Source organism: Zonotrichia leucophrys, chromosome 1, assembly GCF_028769735.1.
Source record: "Zonotrichia leucophrys gambelii isolate GWCS_2022_RI chromosome 1, RI_Zleu_2.0, whole genome shotgun sequence".
Classification (NCBI taxonomy): Eukaryota; Metazoa; Chordata; class Aves; order Passeriformes; family Passerellidae; genus Zonotrichia; species Zonotrichia leucophrys.
Window position 1 is genome coordinate 109,260,311 of NC_088169.1, and position 18,359 is coordinate 109,278,669.

Here is an 18,359-nt window from a genome sequence, read left to right on the forward strand (position 1 = left end):
ATTTATTTTTTTCAGTTGTGACTGTTATATGTATTTGGGCAGTAGAGAGAGCTAAGCCAATATCATTGCACTGTTTAAATCTAGATATGTGAGCCTGGAGTTACAGTAAGCAGAAAAAAGCAAATTTCAGTGTTAAATGACCAGTTTGTGGGCGAGCAGGTTCTTCCTTAAGCATTACCTATGCCAATCATACAGCAAATTTAAAACAGATCAAAACCACAATAAAAACCACCTAGAAGTTCACTTATTGCAAAATAATCACTACCTCCAAATGAAATAACTACTGATTAGTCCTTCCATGGATAAGCTTGGGTAGCGTGTTGTCCTGAACATAAAGGTCTGCATAAAATAATGAAACAAATTAAACATCTGTTAGAGTAAAACACCTTTTGGTGACAACTATCTCTAGCTCAAAGTTGCATTCTACAGCAAAGTACTCTGGCAATATTGGAAAGATTTCATTTACATCTACTAGTTTTAGGGGGTTTGTGTTAGTTTTTCTTCAATTAACTTGAGCCCTGATTATGCACAGGGACGCAACACTACCTATTCCAGCATTCCTATGTCAGAGGATTTTTCTCTGCTGTAAATCATAACAAAAACTAGTAAACCTTAATAAATACAGAAACATGAGCCAGTACACTTAACCAAGAATGCAAATGAGAAAATTTATATTAAACAGTTTTCTGCATGCAACCTACAAACTGATTTAACCATGAAAGCACACTACATATCTACTGAAATGTACTCACCTTTGGGATATTTAGCATTTTCCATTATTTCTTAAACATAAAATTATACAAGAAAAATGAACCAAAAATTCCACACTGTCTGAGAGAAGCAGAATATAATCCAGGAGAACAATTTCTGAATCTGATAATGCTGGAGCATCATCATTTTCTTACTTATTTTTCAAGTAATTTCTTTTCCCCCAGCCGATTTATCAAGTCATGGATTGGTTGTTTTGGTTTTTTTTTTCCCTAGCATTCTTTCAGCATTTTTTGACCTACTTCAGTTGCTTTCGAAGCTAGCAGAAAATACCAAGGATTGTGAAGGAGAATATATTTTGCTAATGAAACTCATCCCGGCAGTTATCAATTTATCAGTTTATTTTTTGTGGGTTTTGTTTTCATTGCTGCTTCAAAATATATGTGATTAGTGTTCTTCCAGCCTCCAGTGCTTTAAGGCTTGGAGATGCATGAAAGTCCCCTGGATGAGGTTCTGAACAAATAATTCTTGGTGACTTCTTCTCTCTCTTGGGCCCAAATCTTAACATTTATGAAAGCCAAAGCAAGGTTGTGACGAAGTTTCACCTTAGTGATACTAAGTTTGAGTAAAAATCTCTTGAACATCTGGATGATATTACAAGAAAATTGAAGATGCTAAGAACAATATTTCCCACTGAAAATTCTGAGGGGAAACAAACCTAACCCAAACCCATAAAAAAAAACTAAAACCAAAAATGGATCGAGCAAGACTGGGGAAGAAAAACACCCCTAGAAATCCTCAAAGCAGTTAAAAAAAAAATCTAGATGGAATATTGGAATGCAAAAAAAATCCTACCTTTGTCATGAGAACTGTCAGTGTCAACTTTCTAACAACAACAAAATCAAAAATTATGTCTGTAGGATAAATTCATTCCCTTTTCTTTTTTTGCTCAGAACAATAACTTCCACATCATTAGCTTTGATCTAGATCAGCAATTCATCGCCCTCAATATAACTTCTCTTATTTTATGCAACCTCCTGAGTCTAAGTATTTTTACGTTATTTACAATTGGTTTCTGCAGATGGAGAATTAACATATTTTGTTCCTTCATCCATATTTTTCAGTACTACTTAAAAACAGGATTATATTTCCCTGAAGCAAGAAGGAGAAAAAATGACAAAGGAATTTTATGTTTGTCTAACTTATTCTGAAGACTGAAACCAGTGAACATGCTGGACAGAAAAAGCACATCCAGTGAGAAAGCAGCCATTTCCATGCACATTCAGTTTTGAGTCTAATGTACTAAAAAATATGAAAAATAGAAAGAATAAAAAAATAACCACATGCATGAAAATACTGCAAACCTTGTCTTTCTGTTTTGTTTGCTTGGTTCTAATGTAGTAAATATCTGAAATGCATTTAAAGAGAACACAAAAGGGAACAGAAGAATAACCCTTAGACACAAGTGAATGATGCACAGTCCAACAAACGATCTAAATTTGAGCAGTTCTATTCAAACACATCCCCTGGAGATCACTTTCAATCTATAAGAAGAGTTTATAGAGGCTGAAAATATGAAGAGCTTCTTATGAATCTGACGCTGTTGCATATTTGCTTTTATATGCTATTTCTTTAAAAAGCAGAATGTAAGATGTTTTGGTGAGAAACTAATATTTCCAGACTGGTGAAGAAGAGGGAGCAAATTAAAATAGAATAAAAAGCAATGATATCAAATAAATATTATCTCACTAAAGCAAAAAGGCTACTGGGGTTTTTATCTTCATTTGCATATGAGACAGATGGGGTCTACATATCTTTAGGCATGACATTTAGTAATCTTCAACAAATGGATCAGGGTCTTTTTATTTTCTTTTTGGGGTCAGTGTCACATTCCTGCCCTAGTTGTACACCAGAAAATGTGTGGGAAGAGAGCAGGGAGTTTATGCCAGTACAGTTCTGACACACAGCAGCTCTATTTGAGCAACTGCTCCAGGATATGCCTCGAGCAACTTTCATATGTTAAATACTCATATGAGGGGAAAAGTAATTTTTACAGCCTGAAAAGGTTTATAGGATTCTCAGCTATGGCTGCTCCAAAGACTGACTCAGCAAAGCAGATATCAGGTAGATGTTTTTAGGAGCAGATGAGTTTTTCGTGGATTTAGGAATAGCCAAAAAATCCAGGATGTTCTGGTTTAGACTGTAAACCACACACAAAAAGTGAGTTATTCCAGGTAAAAAAATGCATGAGCACTGAAAGAGGAACTGAACTTGTTTTTTGCATAGAGATAATATCTCAAAGAAAATTCTGAAGGGGAATAGGCAGCAAATTTAGAATTTACATTAACTAGAATATATGTTAAATTAGATTCAAGAACAGCATGTGAAATCTGATACTGAGTGTGATAAATGCAACTGAAGATCCCCAGAAGAAATGAAAGCAAATTGTTTTCCTACAGGAAAATGAAAGTTGTCCTTAAAATTAAATAATGTGTTAATGGGTTATCACGTTAATACAGTCCAATCCTCTTAATTGGGATAAATCCATATATAACTTATTGTCTCTATTTTAGAGAGGTAGTTCTTAACTCAGTTGCTCTGCCTTCCAAAAAACATAAATAAAAGAAAAAAAGTTGTTTACTGCATAGCTTTTTTTCAGATTTTTACATCCCATTCCTTAGTGTTGAATGGCTTATTATTTCAGCTCAGAGTGAAATATATAGATTTCCTTTTATTTTAAGACACAGGTAATTCCATTAATACATTGAAGAACAGTTATGCTATGCTGTCCATGATGAAAAAAACCTACCTTGCCATTTTCTTCAATTAAACAGATTACTCTTACCTCAAACTTAATTTTATAATGTATAAAAATAACTTAGGGTCACTCAATAAAGCACCTGTGTTGATTTAGCCCATTCAATAAACCACATATATTTCACATTAAAAACCAACAAAAAGCTTTGTCATGGTTTAAAACTTATCTAAACCATGCATCTAAAACTTATACAGCTGCTCCCTTTGTGTCTGGGAGAGAATGGGAAGACCAACAGTGAGAGCTCATAGGCTGAGATAAAGACAGTTTAACAAGTAAAGCAAAACCTAGGCATGCAAGGAAGGCAAAGAAAAGGAGATCATTCCCCACTTCCCATGGCTGGGCAGGCATCCAGCCATCCTCAGGACCTCATCACACACCGTGGTGACTTGGGAAGATAAATGCCATGACTCTGAACTTGCTCTCCTTCCTGCTGCTTCCTCCACCTTCATACACTTATTATTACTACTATTATTATTATTAATTATTATTATTTTATTATTATTCACTTGGGGTCAGCTGTCCTGGCTGTGTCCCCTCCCAGCTCCCTTAGGAGACCCCCAGGTGGGGAGGTGAAGCAGCAGGCCTTGGCTCTGTGTAGGCCCTGCTCTGCACTAAGGAAAGCTTCTCTCCATTATCAGCACTGTTTCCAGACTAAATCCAAAACACAGTCCCCTCATAACTACTGTGAAGAAAATTAACTCTACTTCAGCCAGCACAATTGTTACTGTGCCCAGTTCTGGGCCCCTCAGTTTGGGAAGGATGTTGAGATGGTTGAATGCATCCAGAAGAGGCAAAGAGGCTGGTGAGGGGCTTGGAACACAAACCCTGTGAGGAACCACTGAGGGAGCTGGGGCTGTTCAGCCTGGAGAAAAGGAGGCTCAGAGGTGACCTTATCACTCTCTACAACTCCCTGAAAGGAGGCTGTGCTCAGGTGGGGTTGGGCTCTTTCTCCAGGCAGCACTGACAGAATGAGAGGTCAGTCTCAAGCTGCATAAAGGGAAATATGAGTTGGATATTAGGAAAAAGTTTTTCACATGAAAGGTGATAAAGTACTGGAATGGTCTGCCCAGGGAGGTGGTGGAGTCACCATCCCTGGATGTGTTTAAAAAAATACTGGATGTGGCACTCGGTGCCATGGTTTAGTTGAGTTGTCAGGGAATGGGTTGGACTCAATGATCTTGAAGGTCTCTTCCAGCCTTGTGATTCTGTGATTGTGTTTATTGAGTATTTTTGCTATCAAAGAGCTAGGCAAATTTTCAAACTCCTCTATGCGCACAAATTATTTTAGCACTCATTAAAATGCATCCCCTTTCAAGAATGAACAGCCATCAACCAGCATATGGTTATAAGGATAATTACCATATTTGCTATGCTGGTTAAAAATGCAAAATAATGAATTAAAATGATTTTATTATTCTGAGAGAGCCTATTCATTGTGAGACAGATATCACATATATGCTTTCCATGAGCTATTCAGAGTAACCTGCAGCTAGTAAAAGCACTGAACCTTCTGTTCTGACAAAATCTTCTGGGCATACAAACCATTAGAGCAAAGATTGAAAGGCTGTGATACTACATACCCAAAAGAGGATTTAAGTAAGCAGATTGCAAATAAAAGATAACCTTACTACTGAGGAAAAGAACTTGGAGTAATAACAAATACCCCTAATTGCAGAATGACTTCCAACCTTCTCTGAAGGACAAGGCTTTCAGAAGCATTCTATCCCAAGAAATTCCACTGGAAAGCTAAAGACAAACTCAAGTATTAGACTGTACTGAACATCAGTACCTCTTCCTGTAATAAAATTTTCTTTGCATGTTCCTCTTTCCCTTCCACACATCAACTTATGAAATCTCTGAGGAATTTGCAAGACCTGACTTGATAATTTATTTGAGCATTGAAGCTCTAGGGGAGACAGGAATACACAGTTATGAATGGCAACTTTCAGTGAATATAATACCCAGAAAGGATTAGCCATAAAAAAAAAAAAAAAAAAGAAGGTAAGACAACCTAGATAACACACGACAGACACAACCATAATGGCTTTTTCCAGCCTATGTGATGCATCTTAGCATGGTCCTGGACTACAGAGGATGTCTTTAATAAAACCCATCCTAAAGAGAGAAATGAGCGTATCTTGGGCTGCATTACCAAAACTGTAGGCAGCAGGTCTCTGAGTGTGATCCCTCCCCTCCTGAGCACTTGTGAGGCCACATCTGAATTACTGCCACCAGTTTGGGCTCCCCAGTAAGATGACTGGCATTGAGTGAGTGCAGTGGAGTGTCACGAATGGGCCTGGGCAACATTGTCCCAAGAGGAAACATAAGACAGACTCTTCTCAGAGGAACACAGGAGGAGAATAAGAGGCAATGAACCCAAAGGTCACCACCAGGGTAAATCCAACTAGCTGTTTGGCAAAATCTTTTCACAATAAAGGAGGTCAAATGCTAAAACAGGTACACAGAGTGCTTGGGAAATTATTACCTTTAAAGGTATTCAAAACTTGACTAGATGAGGCCTAAGCACTGATCCTTTCACCAAGTAGTGTCTGGTGATTCTTGTGTAACAGATTAATTTGCCTTTGATCCAGTCTTCGCAAAGATTAAGTCTGCAACGGCATCTGCATTTAAATTTCTCCCACCTAGAGCAACATAATGAAAGCTCTAATCTTGAGGCAGAAAAAAATCCTTCATTCCCCAAATGTTCTTTTACCATCATCTTTTTATCACTTCAATGACAAAGATAAAAAATGCCTATAGAAAATGTATGATTTAACTAGATTCTGCCTGTTAACACAGACTTATACAGTCCTTTTTCTTTTTAAGGTGTCCTGAGTTGTATTAGGCTTTGATGTGATTTTGGGAATCCAGATTACCTAGGAAATTGAGTGCCAGTGTAAGAGATAATCAGGAAATACTTGGTTCCTGTTGTAGTTTCATCACAGTGAATGAATTTAGCAATCATTGCTCCTAGTTAAAATCTACTCTGTTAGGATAAAAATAAAAAATCTTTAAGCCAGCTGTCCTTTGGGTATTCTATGAATTAAATCCAGTAGATACAAAACTTGGGTACGTCCAACTGCATATCCAAGGATGTATGCCTGGAAGAAAAAAGCCATGAGCATGTATAGTTAGTACATGTGTTTTAGAAGATTGTTCAGCATTTTACTAATTAGAAACCTGTCTGCAAACCATCCTCAAACAAGAACCAACAGGTACTTCAGCTGTAGACAAATTTAGCAGAAGTTTAACTATTCTGATTATTAGAGAAATGGGCTGTTTCTTTTGTCCAAACTAATGGAGAGGATCATACCTTTAGCTAATACCCTTTCAAGGCTGATTAACATTCATGGGCACTATAATTCTCTGTGAGGAGATCTTAATGTTTCTAAACTCCCTAAAAAAGCACTTCCCAGGCACCTTCGTTTCTTTTCATGAGGACACTAAGGATACACATTTGAGGCAAAGGCAGAAGCCACCACCACCATGAGGCTCTCCTCTCCTCCTGGAAACAAATGTCATACCAGGCACAACAGTAAAATTCTAGTACTGTGTTGGGTGTTACTTAATTTACTTCAAAACAGTGAGGTGATAAAATTGTAGTTAATTTGCTAACTAAAACCAAATTTCAGCAAATTTTTCTTCCTGCTGCTGCTGTTTCCTCCAGGAAAAATGATACCAGCTGTGCCTGCTCAGTGGCCAGCTCTTCAATACCTACACGCGACCATCTGGGCTCCCACCCCAAGAGCTTGTTACCAAAGCTGTGTCAACATTCCCTAAGTAGTCACAAGAACCAGATACCCATCCAGCAGGAAATAAAAGCTATTTTTCAGACAGCTTACTTTAAAAACTTCTACAGAACATAGCACTTTCACTGTCATGATAATCCATGAATATTGATTTAGATTCTACTAACACTGAATATTTCTTCTGCAGTAACTTCTGTACTGCATATGATTGTTATACAATCTCAAAAGTTTCTCCAGCATGATGACACTTGAGTTCTAATCCATACAGATTCCAAAATTCTGCTACTCACTACAAAAGAATAGAAAAGGATCTCACTTAATTGTATATCACATATAATCTGTTTGCAATATGTTTTCCAAACATGGGTGACTCCCTGGTCATTAGAGTAGCAAATTTCATAATTTTAAATGTGAGACAACACTACATTTATGCCACATACAGGGAAATAACCAAATACATATTTATCAAATTACATTCTACAAGTACTGATGTTATATCATCTGATTAAAAACTGTGGGAGGTAAGTATTGCATGAACAACTAAAACTTGAATCTTTAAAACTCTCTAGGATTTGGAACAAGGAAAGTGGGAAGTCTATTACACACACTTTTGATTTGGAAGAAAGGCAATATTGTATAGCAGCTCAACTGCCTTGTGCTTCTTCTGGCAATCAAACTATTTCTGAATATTCAGAAAAAAATATTTTGAATAAACTCAGTCACAAGTTATTAAATTATTACTTATCTCTATACAGACTTTTCCCTCCCTAAAATGACAGTAAATTCTAAGCTATATTATAGCAAAAAACACAGTTTAATCTAAAAACCAAAAGGTTTTGAGAGACTAAATGCATATTTTGTAAATAAATCAGTTAAAAAAAAGTTTGTTGAACATTATACACTATTTGATTTTTGACATCATGCGCATTTTCTTCAGACAGGAAAGCATCTTTACAACAAGATGAAAAATGTGTATTGAATATTAAAGCATGTGTAAATCTTTATCACTCTGAATGACCTGCTGCACCTTCCATGCCTCCAAAGGGTTGTAGACAAGATTATATGTAATATTCTACTTCTGAATTTTCTTATTACCAGGAGCACACCCATTTCTTTTCACACACAGCATTGCAGCCTGCAAATCCAGTAAATAAAGCATTATTATGGTTAACAATAGGATTCTAGGACTGCATCAGCCCAGCAAGGTCTCAGCCTTTGGATTTGTCAGGCTTCATTTGGCTTGACTTGCCCGTGGCTTTTGTTTAAACTTGTTTAGCTGTGATAGCAATTGTTTAATGACCAGGTGAATATTACCTAATTACTTTTAGTTTTATCTTAGTTTTGAGCAGTTGTGTTGCATGCAGCCCACTGTTATAGTAGTTTTGATACTTATCTGTAATTAACAGATAGCAATAATAAGTGACCTTCCTGTGCAGAGTTAACTCTGACCCTAGACAAAAATGAGCAACAGAGATGTGCACTTAGATAATTACAAAGGCCCTGAAAGTACCAGCAGATGATGAAACCAGAAGACCTCAGCCAGATAAATTCTTCCCTGGCCAATTATTGTTCATTAAAGGAAATCTGCCTCAGGAGCTGAACAAAACCAGTTTTAGGGATATTAAAGAACATACATCCAACATATGTAAAATACTGCATGTTGGGCAAATTTTGCCTCTGTGGAATTGCAGACCCAGAAAGGAAAAGCAAAGTATACAGTTCTGGAAAAACATAAATTAAGTTCCAGTATCTCCTAGAATTAATTATTTTTCACCTTAAAGACCATATTCCTCCTGGTGAAGCACTCAGCATTCCTGGACTAGGAGGGAGATTAACAATGAGAATTTTAAGATACAGAAGGAGCATAGGCTGGGTAAGAACCATGGAAAGCATCAGTTCATTCTCAAAAATGCCACAGGTGTAAAAAGTGTGTCATCATAATGGGCCTAAAAGCAGCCATTTTAAGAATTAGCAAAGATTTTAAATTAGACTCACTATATCTGCATACACAGACAAAAACATTTGATATTTATGGTGTTTCCTTTGTCCACAGAAATTTTGGGGTCTTTGGTTCACTTCACTCTTGCCATTTAGTCTGAAAAGGAATAGCTCGATCAGGAATTACTGCAAACATTCTACCAGAAACTTTTGATTTCTTCTGTGTACAGCTCACCATGCCCTGAGACTCAGATCATGGGTGTCGCTGATTTAGTCCCCCACACTAAATCTACTGTAACTCATTTAAATCCAATTGAGTATCGCTAGATGGATCATGTGATTTTTAATTTTTAACTCAAAAAGCCCAGAAACCAGGAAATACAAAAGAGCCTTTTCCAAAGAATGAAAGCTGAGGAAAAATAAAATAAAAAAACCCCCACAGTAATAAGAATGTCACACAAGAAGAACCAAAGCAAATTAGAGTATTTTTACATGATCAACTATACAAAGCAGTAACTAAAAAAGCAAATATTTCTCTATGAAGCAAAATGTCAGTAGGTTTTGTACAACAGTTAAAGAATATACATTGAGGAAATCAAAAATCCACAATAAAATTACAACAAAGAAGCGTGAAGCCAAGTGTTGTGAGCTCATGAGAGTTCATGTTCACTCAGACTACTAGCAGTAAGTGCATTTTTAGTAAAACATTACAAAACAGGGAGCGGGCAGAAGGATATCTATTTTAATCTTTTTACACAAAATTATAATCAAGCCATTTTTCATCTGATGAACAGTATCCTCTTAAGGATGTTTAGACTTGGAGCATTCTTAAAACAATTAACTGAGAAGAGCAATATGGAAATTTATATTCAGTTGAAAATAACGGATTTCTAAAGCTGTAAGTTACCCTAGTACCTACTACAGTACAGATACCTTAATAAGACAACTTTCTGAATTGTGATGCTAAACTGCAGGCAGGAAACACCAGAAGGTATTTAAAAACTTCTCTGTAGTTTTTCAATTTTAGGACAAAAGTAAAATTCTAAATTAAGAATAGCAACAAATAACTTTGAAGAAAATTTATTAAGGCAAAGGGAACCTAAAGACCTTTTTTAAATTTTATAAAGCATGTACTATAATTCCTTTTATAACAGAAATTTTGAAGGATCTTTAAATATGAATTGTTGATATAACACCTATGCTAAAAGAAATTAGGTTGCCTTAGGTTTTTTTCTTTCATTATTTCTTTTTTATCACAGATCTCTAGATTTAAGCAAGTGGTAAAGCCAGGAGGGTGATGCATTGTTATTACCTTCAAGCCTGATATGCTGTTTATAATTTAAAATCCTACTGGCAGTATGATGGATCCCTGACAGATTTCTTGGACAAATGGGCAAATCCTTTCACCTGTGCATGCCATGGAATGCATTTTCACCTCCAAGGCCTTATTCTATGGATCATCCCTCTAGCTCCTCCTTCAAAACCTATTTCTCTAACATCTATCGGTAAGATAGGTGAATATGGCTTCAACCCAACAGGTGCTGAGTTGTTCTCTGATATTTAAATGAATTCTTCATCAGTTAGAAAAAGAGAAAACTGCACCTGATACAGTCTGGAGTTAACAGAATGAAAGAAACAGCAAAGCCATGAAAGAGAGCCAGTTTGTTGCTGCTTTCTTCTCGACCTGAATTTATAAATGCTGGATTTATTTCCTGCCTTTTTTAATGATAAAAACATCCACTTTTTCCCTACTTGACAAAGACCACAGAAGGCCCAAAACAAAAAAAGGATAAAAAAAAATCTCCTTGAATGCTGGTGGCAGTTTTCTATAAATGCTGTAACATTTAATGATAGAAAGAAGATGAGCATAGCCTGTATGTAAATCAGTGGTTTGAGGGAGCTACCTCAGTAATTTTATTTCCAACACATTTTGGAAACCCAAGAGAAAGAGGCCAGCAAGTGCTGAAGCAGAACCTGTTCTTGCTGAAAACAGAGCGCCCAGCAGCACCTGAACAATGCACTGCCATGCTAGATGTGAATTTCAACACTCAAGAAGGAGAAAGGCACAGAAAGTTTATAAGGTCATTGCTACATGATTGCTGTAAACTACAAGAGGCTGAATACCACTGATGCAAGACACAAAGGTTACAAACTGCTGGCCCAAGGCTAAAAATGAAAAAGTAATGGCTCAAAGGCTAAGCTGGTGCAGGACAGAAGGTTACGACTGTAAATCAAAAGCAGGTCTCTCTAGAAAAGGGAAGGGGAGCACTAATGAAACAAATGTGAAGCCTGAAGACTAAGTAACAAATACAGACTGATTCAGATTTTTATGGTAAACTGATTTACTAGTATTTTTAAATTTTATTTTAAACTTCTTTTCTGTTTAAAAATGTCATAAATTATTCCAGAACCAAGCCCCCAGGCCAAACAGATAACACATCTTGAAAGAGTTGGTGGGTTACAAAATATGCAACTCTTGTCTCAAAAGAGTTGAGTAAAATAAGCAATTTTCCCTAAGGGGGAGTTTCATAGTTTTTCCAGTAACTTTAAATATCGATAACAGTAAGCTGAACAGTACCAGAGAAATGATAAAGTCCTTAATTCCTTGCAATGCATTAGCCTGATTAAGATGATGACATAGGCACAAATTCTCCATCTCTGGCAGGCTGCTCTTGAAGCAGAGGTCAAAAGAGCTGGGCAAGAGATACAAAAAGGATGAAGCTGTCTTAATTAGAAACACCAGCAAGCATTCCATGTGTGGGGAAAACAAAAATAAAATAAATAGCCTATCAAGGCTGTACTGGTTCCAGCCCTACTATTGTGGATTAATGGTTATATGGCTGCTGGAATTCTCTGGCTGTTTCATTCACATATGATTAAATTTTCCAAGCAGAATTAATATTTTACAGTATTTAAGAATAAAAAAGACCACAAGTCTGGATGCTGCAAGGCATTACCTTAACCCAATTAGTCCTATGTAAAAAGTTGAACACTAAGGCTGTGCTAAAGAATTTACTATGTACTTATTCTGAAAAATTTATATATACATATACAGGTATGCAGGTAGTACAGTCTAAGCAATTCAGGTAGCTTGCTCTCCCTTGCAGACAAATCATTCTTTGAGTTACAGACTCTCTAACCAATGTCCCCAAAAAAATAAAATAATATGTTTTGATCACTTAAATTTTGAGAATAATAATTTGAAGTAACATAATATATGACTGATCTACTATAAGTAGATAAGAGTTTACTACATGTAAAAGAGTTAAAAAGAGGTATTTTACAAGCTTGCCCTGAGAAAAAATGTAATCCTTTCTCTCCTTAGGATCTATATACAACAAAGTGCTACTGATGAAAACAAATACATTATTAGATTCAATGTAAGTATTCTTTTTGAACTTAAATTAAGCTCTCTTCCAAGTTATTGGTCATTACAATATTCTAAGTAGCCTTAGATTGTCCCACAAGTAGGATTCTGATTGTAAACACACTATTAGGCCCAAAGTACTTTTATCAGAAAGTCTGGAATTCATTGTTTCCTAGAGGCTCTGATATATCTCATGGCATGACAGATTGTCAAGGTTCCCTGCATCAGCTCAGCTGTGGAAATTGCATATGATGTCTTGGACTGAGGCAAGGTACTGCATTTCAGCTTAAACCTCTTTCCATCAAAAGCTGTACCCAGTCATGCAGAAATATCCATAAGGTCATCAACAGTTGGTCATTAAAAATAATAGACCATTGTGGAAAAATATCCTAAATAACAGTTTGTGTCAACTGTACCAGGCTACTGTGTACTGAGATTTTTAGGACGATAAAATGAAACCAAGTTATTTTAGTGCAGTCCATGCTGCATCAGCCAGGCTGTAAAACCAGAATTAAGGGTGCTGTGTGTCCTTATGCTCACAGCAGGGAGATGATACAGGTGTACAGGTGTTGGCTGCTCCAACCACCATCTCTCCATCTCTTGACCACTTTCTCCAGTTTTGCCTCCTCATAGCTTCCATTGGAGAGGCCTCAGACAAGGCTTCTCACAGCTCTCGCCATTCAGGTGTTTCCTAAAGCATCATAGGAGAGCTGACCTTGAACATAGGCACCTAATGTATAGGAGTAGGGAGAAAAAGATGCAGATCCAGGTAATGAACTCAGGTCCTTGATGCAATCTCACTCCACAGTTTATCTGGACAGCTGGCATGGTGTTATCCCTAACTGCTGGTACATCAGCATCGCAGCTTGAATGCTTTTAGCTAAAACACCCCTAATTCTAATGCAAGTCTATGTTGCTGCAGGTGATACCCTCCACCTCTACATAATCTCTACGTCAGATAGTTTGGAAAGAAACCCAAAAGTGATTTCTTCCCGCATGGAGAAAATAATGCCCCATCTGTTAGATTTCTTCTGGTATCATTTATAGGTGATTCACATGGACAACTGGGATTTCTTTCGTTATTTTGAATATGCAACTTAATATTGGGATTACAGAAAAATGGGCTACAAAACCAAAATGGTCTCAGAACAGAATTACAAGTACCAGGGACATACATAGCATGATGTGAGAATGAAATAAATTGTTGAAGAAATTTTCATGTGTCAGCTGAGAGATAATAACTGACCTTGTAAATTCTGCACCAATTTCAAAACACATAAAGCAGATCAGGATAAACCAGCAAAGACAGAACACGAGCAAGACTTCCAGTTCCCAGAATAGTTGTGTATATTCATGCCAGGACTGACCATTATCTGACCTGCACTACATTATTCATACAAATTTCCTCAGGACACACAGTTCCACTGTGTTAGAACATTAATACCTTGATGCCTCTCCCCTTTTTCCTCCCGCCTACCATCTGTGCAATCACAGGTTCCCAGCTCACAAAGGCATCCCAGCAGTCAGCAGCTGGAAAGTACTGAAGCATCCTAGCTAGGCTGTTAGTGCTGTGCTGCATGGATTGTGGCACTGGGTTGCAGAACAGGCCAAATACACGAGCCCCCTCCAGTTGCTTTCCACTGCTTTGGTAATGGAAAGCAGCCCTAAACCCACTTTAGCTGAACGCTTAAGCTGGGTCTATGGTTATTTCTGCACTGCCTGAGAAGCACAAAGCAGCTGGAGCCCACTAACAAATCTGGATTTCTATTTATGTATTCTGGCAGTGAGGGATTAATTTTCAGACCATATGCAATTGCTTACTGGTGAGAAAGGTTTTTATACTTTCCACATAGATATTATGCAATATAACATTTTAAGAGGGTGTATTAGTACAAGCTGCGAGTGATTCAAATCAGACACACGCAGTGTTATAAAGTCAAACACTTTCCTTTTCTAATTTAAAATTGTTTTCTCATAGAATAAATAATATTTTACCCTTGAAGGGCTTTCATTCTCTCATTTGTGGAAAGACCAGATGGGTCTCACAGGTCATTCACAGTTATGAGAGAAACAACAATAAAAAAATTCCTTTTCAGAGGTGAGATCTTACATTCTTCAGTAGAAAACAAATTATTTGCTTGGATGAAAAGCTTTTGTATTCCAGTGTAATTGCTAATATCTGTGGGGTGTCCTGGAAAATGAGATGCTTTGTATCAAAGAGTTGTAACTTATCCCTGTGCATAAAATCTAAATAAATAAATTGGAGCAGACCTTATGGTATCGTGCAGGGAGGAGATACAAGGAATGCAGCTGTGAAATCAGTGGAAAACCTCAAGTGATAACAAGTGGACAAGCTAAAATTATTTCACAGTGGGGCTGGAGTCATCTGGCTATGTGGGTTTGTTTGGTGGTGTGAAGGAAGATGGATGGAGTGCTTTTCTCTGGACATTGTATTTTGCAAAGAATCTTAAACCACCTGCTGCTGCAGTAAAAATAGCTGCTACTGGAAGAGTCAATCAAGGATGGATTATTTTTCTCAGGCTATAGAGACTATTTTTCTTGATTAGTGTTCTAAAATTAAAAATCCGACAAGTTATTTTACATACATCAGAAGAGATTATGAGTGAAAGAATTGCAATCTCAGCAAGAACATCCAAGATGAAACACTTGATGAAGGGATAAACACCTTTCCCCCTCCGAGTCTGAAGAAACCATGGTGAAAACATGACTAAAAGAGATCATTTAGAAATGGGTGATCTGGATATTCTTTCAGGAACATTAACAAAGCTCAGTACGAGTTTTGGCTGTGAAAACAAGCTAACTTTTTTTTTTTTTTTAAGAGAATGTTTAAAGCATGTGATCAGTCAAGCTACCAAATACATGAAGAGTAAAGGAAAATATGTTCTTTTTAAGGGGCCTCTGCTGTCACTGGCCAGTGCTTTCACCTATGCAAAAAGTAGGTTTTTTTGGAGAATGAAGGTGCATAAGAGCACTTTTAGCACCACAAGACATGGGAATTGCTCTTGGTATTACAAGATTTATTTCATCAGCCCTGACACAGACCATGTAACACAGAATTCTGCAGATCACAGAGACCAGGGCAGCAGAAATCTAATGCTCAGGATCACACCACACAAGCTCTCCATCTGCTTTGGAATTACATCAATGGTGCCACAGATGCATCCACTTCAGCCTACCCACCACAAACAAAACCTCTCAGCTCACCCCGAGTTCCAGATAAGTACATTCATCAGAGGGATTGCACACGTGGTGGGACTCTCAGAGATGTGCCATAAGAAAATGTAAAAGAGAAGTGTAAGAGAGAAAATTGCTTCCTAAAAGAAGGATCAGTCAATACAAGGAGATGTGAGGAAAGACACAGTCAGGCTGAGCTTCGAGATTAGGACCTGCAGCAATAATAATGAAAAGTTTAATGTGGCAGATATTGGACAGATGAGCAAGAAGGCAGAAATTAACTTCTGAATGTAGAAAAAGAGAAATAAATCTCACAAGAATTTTGACAAAGCTGAGGAGGCAGGAAAGGAGAAGATATAACTTCAGGTGTGTGTATAGAGCAATGCATATGATTCTTCAGGGATTCAAAAGTTCATGGTGCTCAGCAGGGACTTTGCCTTTTCTTTCTGCTTTCATGGAGTTTTTAGTGATTAGTCAATGTGAAGCTTAGTCTAGTGATGCCAAGCATGAATCCTGTATTTCAAGGAGCTTATTTAAATTCACTATTATTTCTACTAGAGCTCAAAAACTTCAATTTTTGAGCTAGGAGTACAAACTAATATTTGGTAATAATGTTCTCACAAACTTCATATCTGCTTACAAAGTGCTCTTGACACTCAATGCCACTGTACACATTTCACAATAGTCTGCATACTAAATTTACTAAATTAAATTTACTAAATTTATCTTCTTTTTAACCAAAGTGAAATTCATCTTTCCTAAAAAGTCTGTTGAGTAAATTTTATTCTTTTACATTTACAAAAAAAAGACCTTAATCTGGATATAAAAATTACCTTGATCTTGACTGACAGATTGCTCCAGTTAGGTCTTCAAAATAGTCAACATAACTGGGTAAGCCAACATGCCATGATTAATGTAGTGCAGGTTTGTATTCAAGAGACAAGCATGTATTTTTTCCTTTACAGCATTATGAAGAGATGACTTTTAATATTTTAAAACAAAAGCTATGTCACTTGCTGAATTTGAGAGACTACAGGAGGGGATAAAGATGACTTTATTATTTTCCTCAAATATGTATTTTGTCCCTCTAATTCTGTCAAAATGCCACAGCTGTAATATACCTTGGTTGCCACAGTAATACTTGTATAAAACTTTTAACTGCGATTTTACTCAAGGTTTTCCAGAAAAAACTAGCTGTCTGTGGATTAGATCCAAAGCCCATTGATGTCAAAGTCTTCTGTGAGTTTTGCCTCAGGATGTAAGTGCATGGAAAAGCTCATGACAGCATCTGTCAAGAGTAATTTGAGAGAAAGATTAATATTTGTGGGCTTGCAGCAATGACCGAGAGCCAGGAGTTTGACCTCCTGCTATTGAACCTCACTCAGACATGTCTGTGAGAAACCTGTAACCTTGTGGTTAAAATTATACCACACCTTTTGGAAGCTTTCCAAGTGCCTTGTAAAGTTTGCACAACATAATGAGTGCGTGACCTCACTTGAAAAATTATTCCAAATGTTAAGTGCCCTTGTTGCTAATTGTTTAAAGGAAAAAATAATAATAAAAATTATATTTTTTTCTAAACTTGCACCTCTTTTTACATTTCAATTTGTCTAGCTTCAGTAATGGAAATATATCTGGCAGAGAAAAAAGGTTTAGTAAAGAGTCCTTCACTGTCAAAAGCATTCCTCCTGTGTAGATACTTGTAGAAGATGATCAAATTACCTTTTAGCTGTCCCTACAATAAGTTAAATGGATTGCAGCAGAAAGAGGATGTCCTTGTTACAGAAGGCAGAATGAAAGGTTTTTGCACAAATAATTTGTACCGGAACAGCTGGAAGGCTTATCAGCTTATCCTTATCTCTCAAAATAGCACAGGAGCTTCTCTGAACCAAGCCAGGATCATGTGCAGCCACACAAAAGGGAATTCCAGCAGCAATTGTGGTGATTTTTTTTTAAGGTAAGTGGCTATGTACTACAAGGAGTAAAACCACAGAAACCAAAGGTATTGAGGTCTGACACACTGACTGCATTCAAGATAGAAAATGCTAAAAAAAGAATATTCATGTACACATATCTATGTGTAAATGTTTATAATATCTGTATAAATGTGCACAAACTTATATACATATGTACACCTGTAGATATAAAAAAGAGTTTCCACTGCTATGATCAAAAGCAAAGCAGATAGTAAAAAATCCTGTGTGTCAACACTAGAGAGATTTTTCAACAAATGAAGGCAAGAGTCTTTTCAATACAGTATTCTGTGTCATAAATAACTTCCTAGGTTCTATAATGGCATTAATGACCATTGAAGCAGCAATTGCAATGTGCTTACCATTTTATGACCAGATTGTTTATTTAAAGAAGCACTTTTAGAACCATTGCAACACTTAAGACATTTTTGTCTCTTGACATTAAAACTCTACTTAAAGTAATGCATGTGCTTGCTTGACAAAATATTTTGGAACTAAAAACACGATTATTAGCTTTGATTCTTCAGGACAAAGTGAGTTTTAATAGGATGCAAATATTCACTCTCATTTTACCAGTCCAACAGTACTTTCAATACATTTATATTTCAAGA

The 18,359-nt window shown here is 36.8% G+C and overlaps 1 long non-coding RNA gene across 3 annotated transcripts in view; it reads right to left on the minus strand.

Moving 5' to 3' along the window:
* LOC135443231 (uncharacterized) overlaps positions 1–18,359 on the minus strand; it is an 89,862-nt gene that overhangs the window by 46,368 nt on the left and 25,135 nt on the right. Inside the window, exon 1 of one of the 3 annotated variants that reach the window (XR_010438906.1) lies at positions 6,012–6,140. The exons of the other annotated variants lie outside the window; for them this stretch is intronic. This is a non-coding gene — a long non-coding RNA (uncharacterized LOC135443231). Of the gene's footprint in view, positions 1–6,011; positions 6,141–18,359 lie in introns of those variants that run through there. 3 annotated transcript variants of the gene reach the window in all.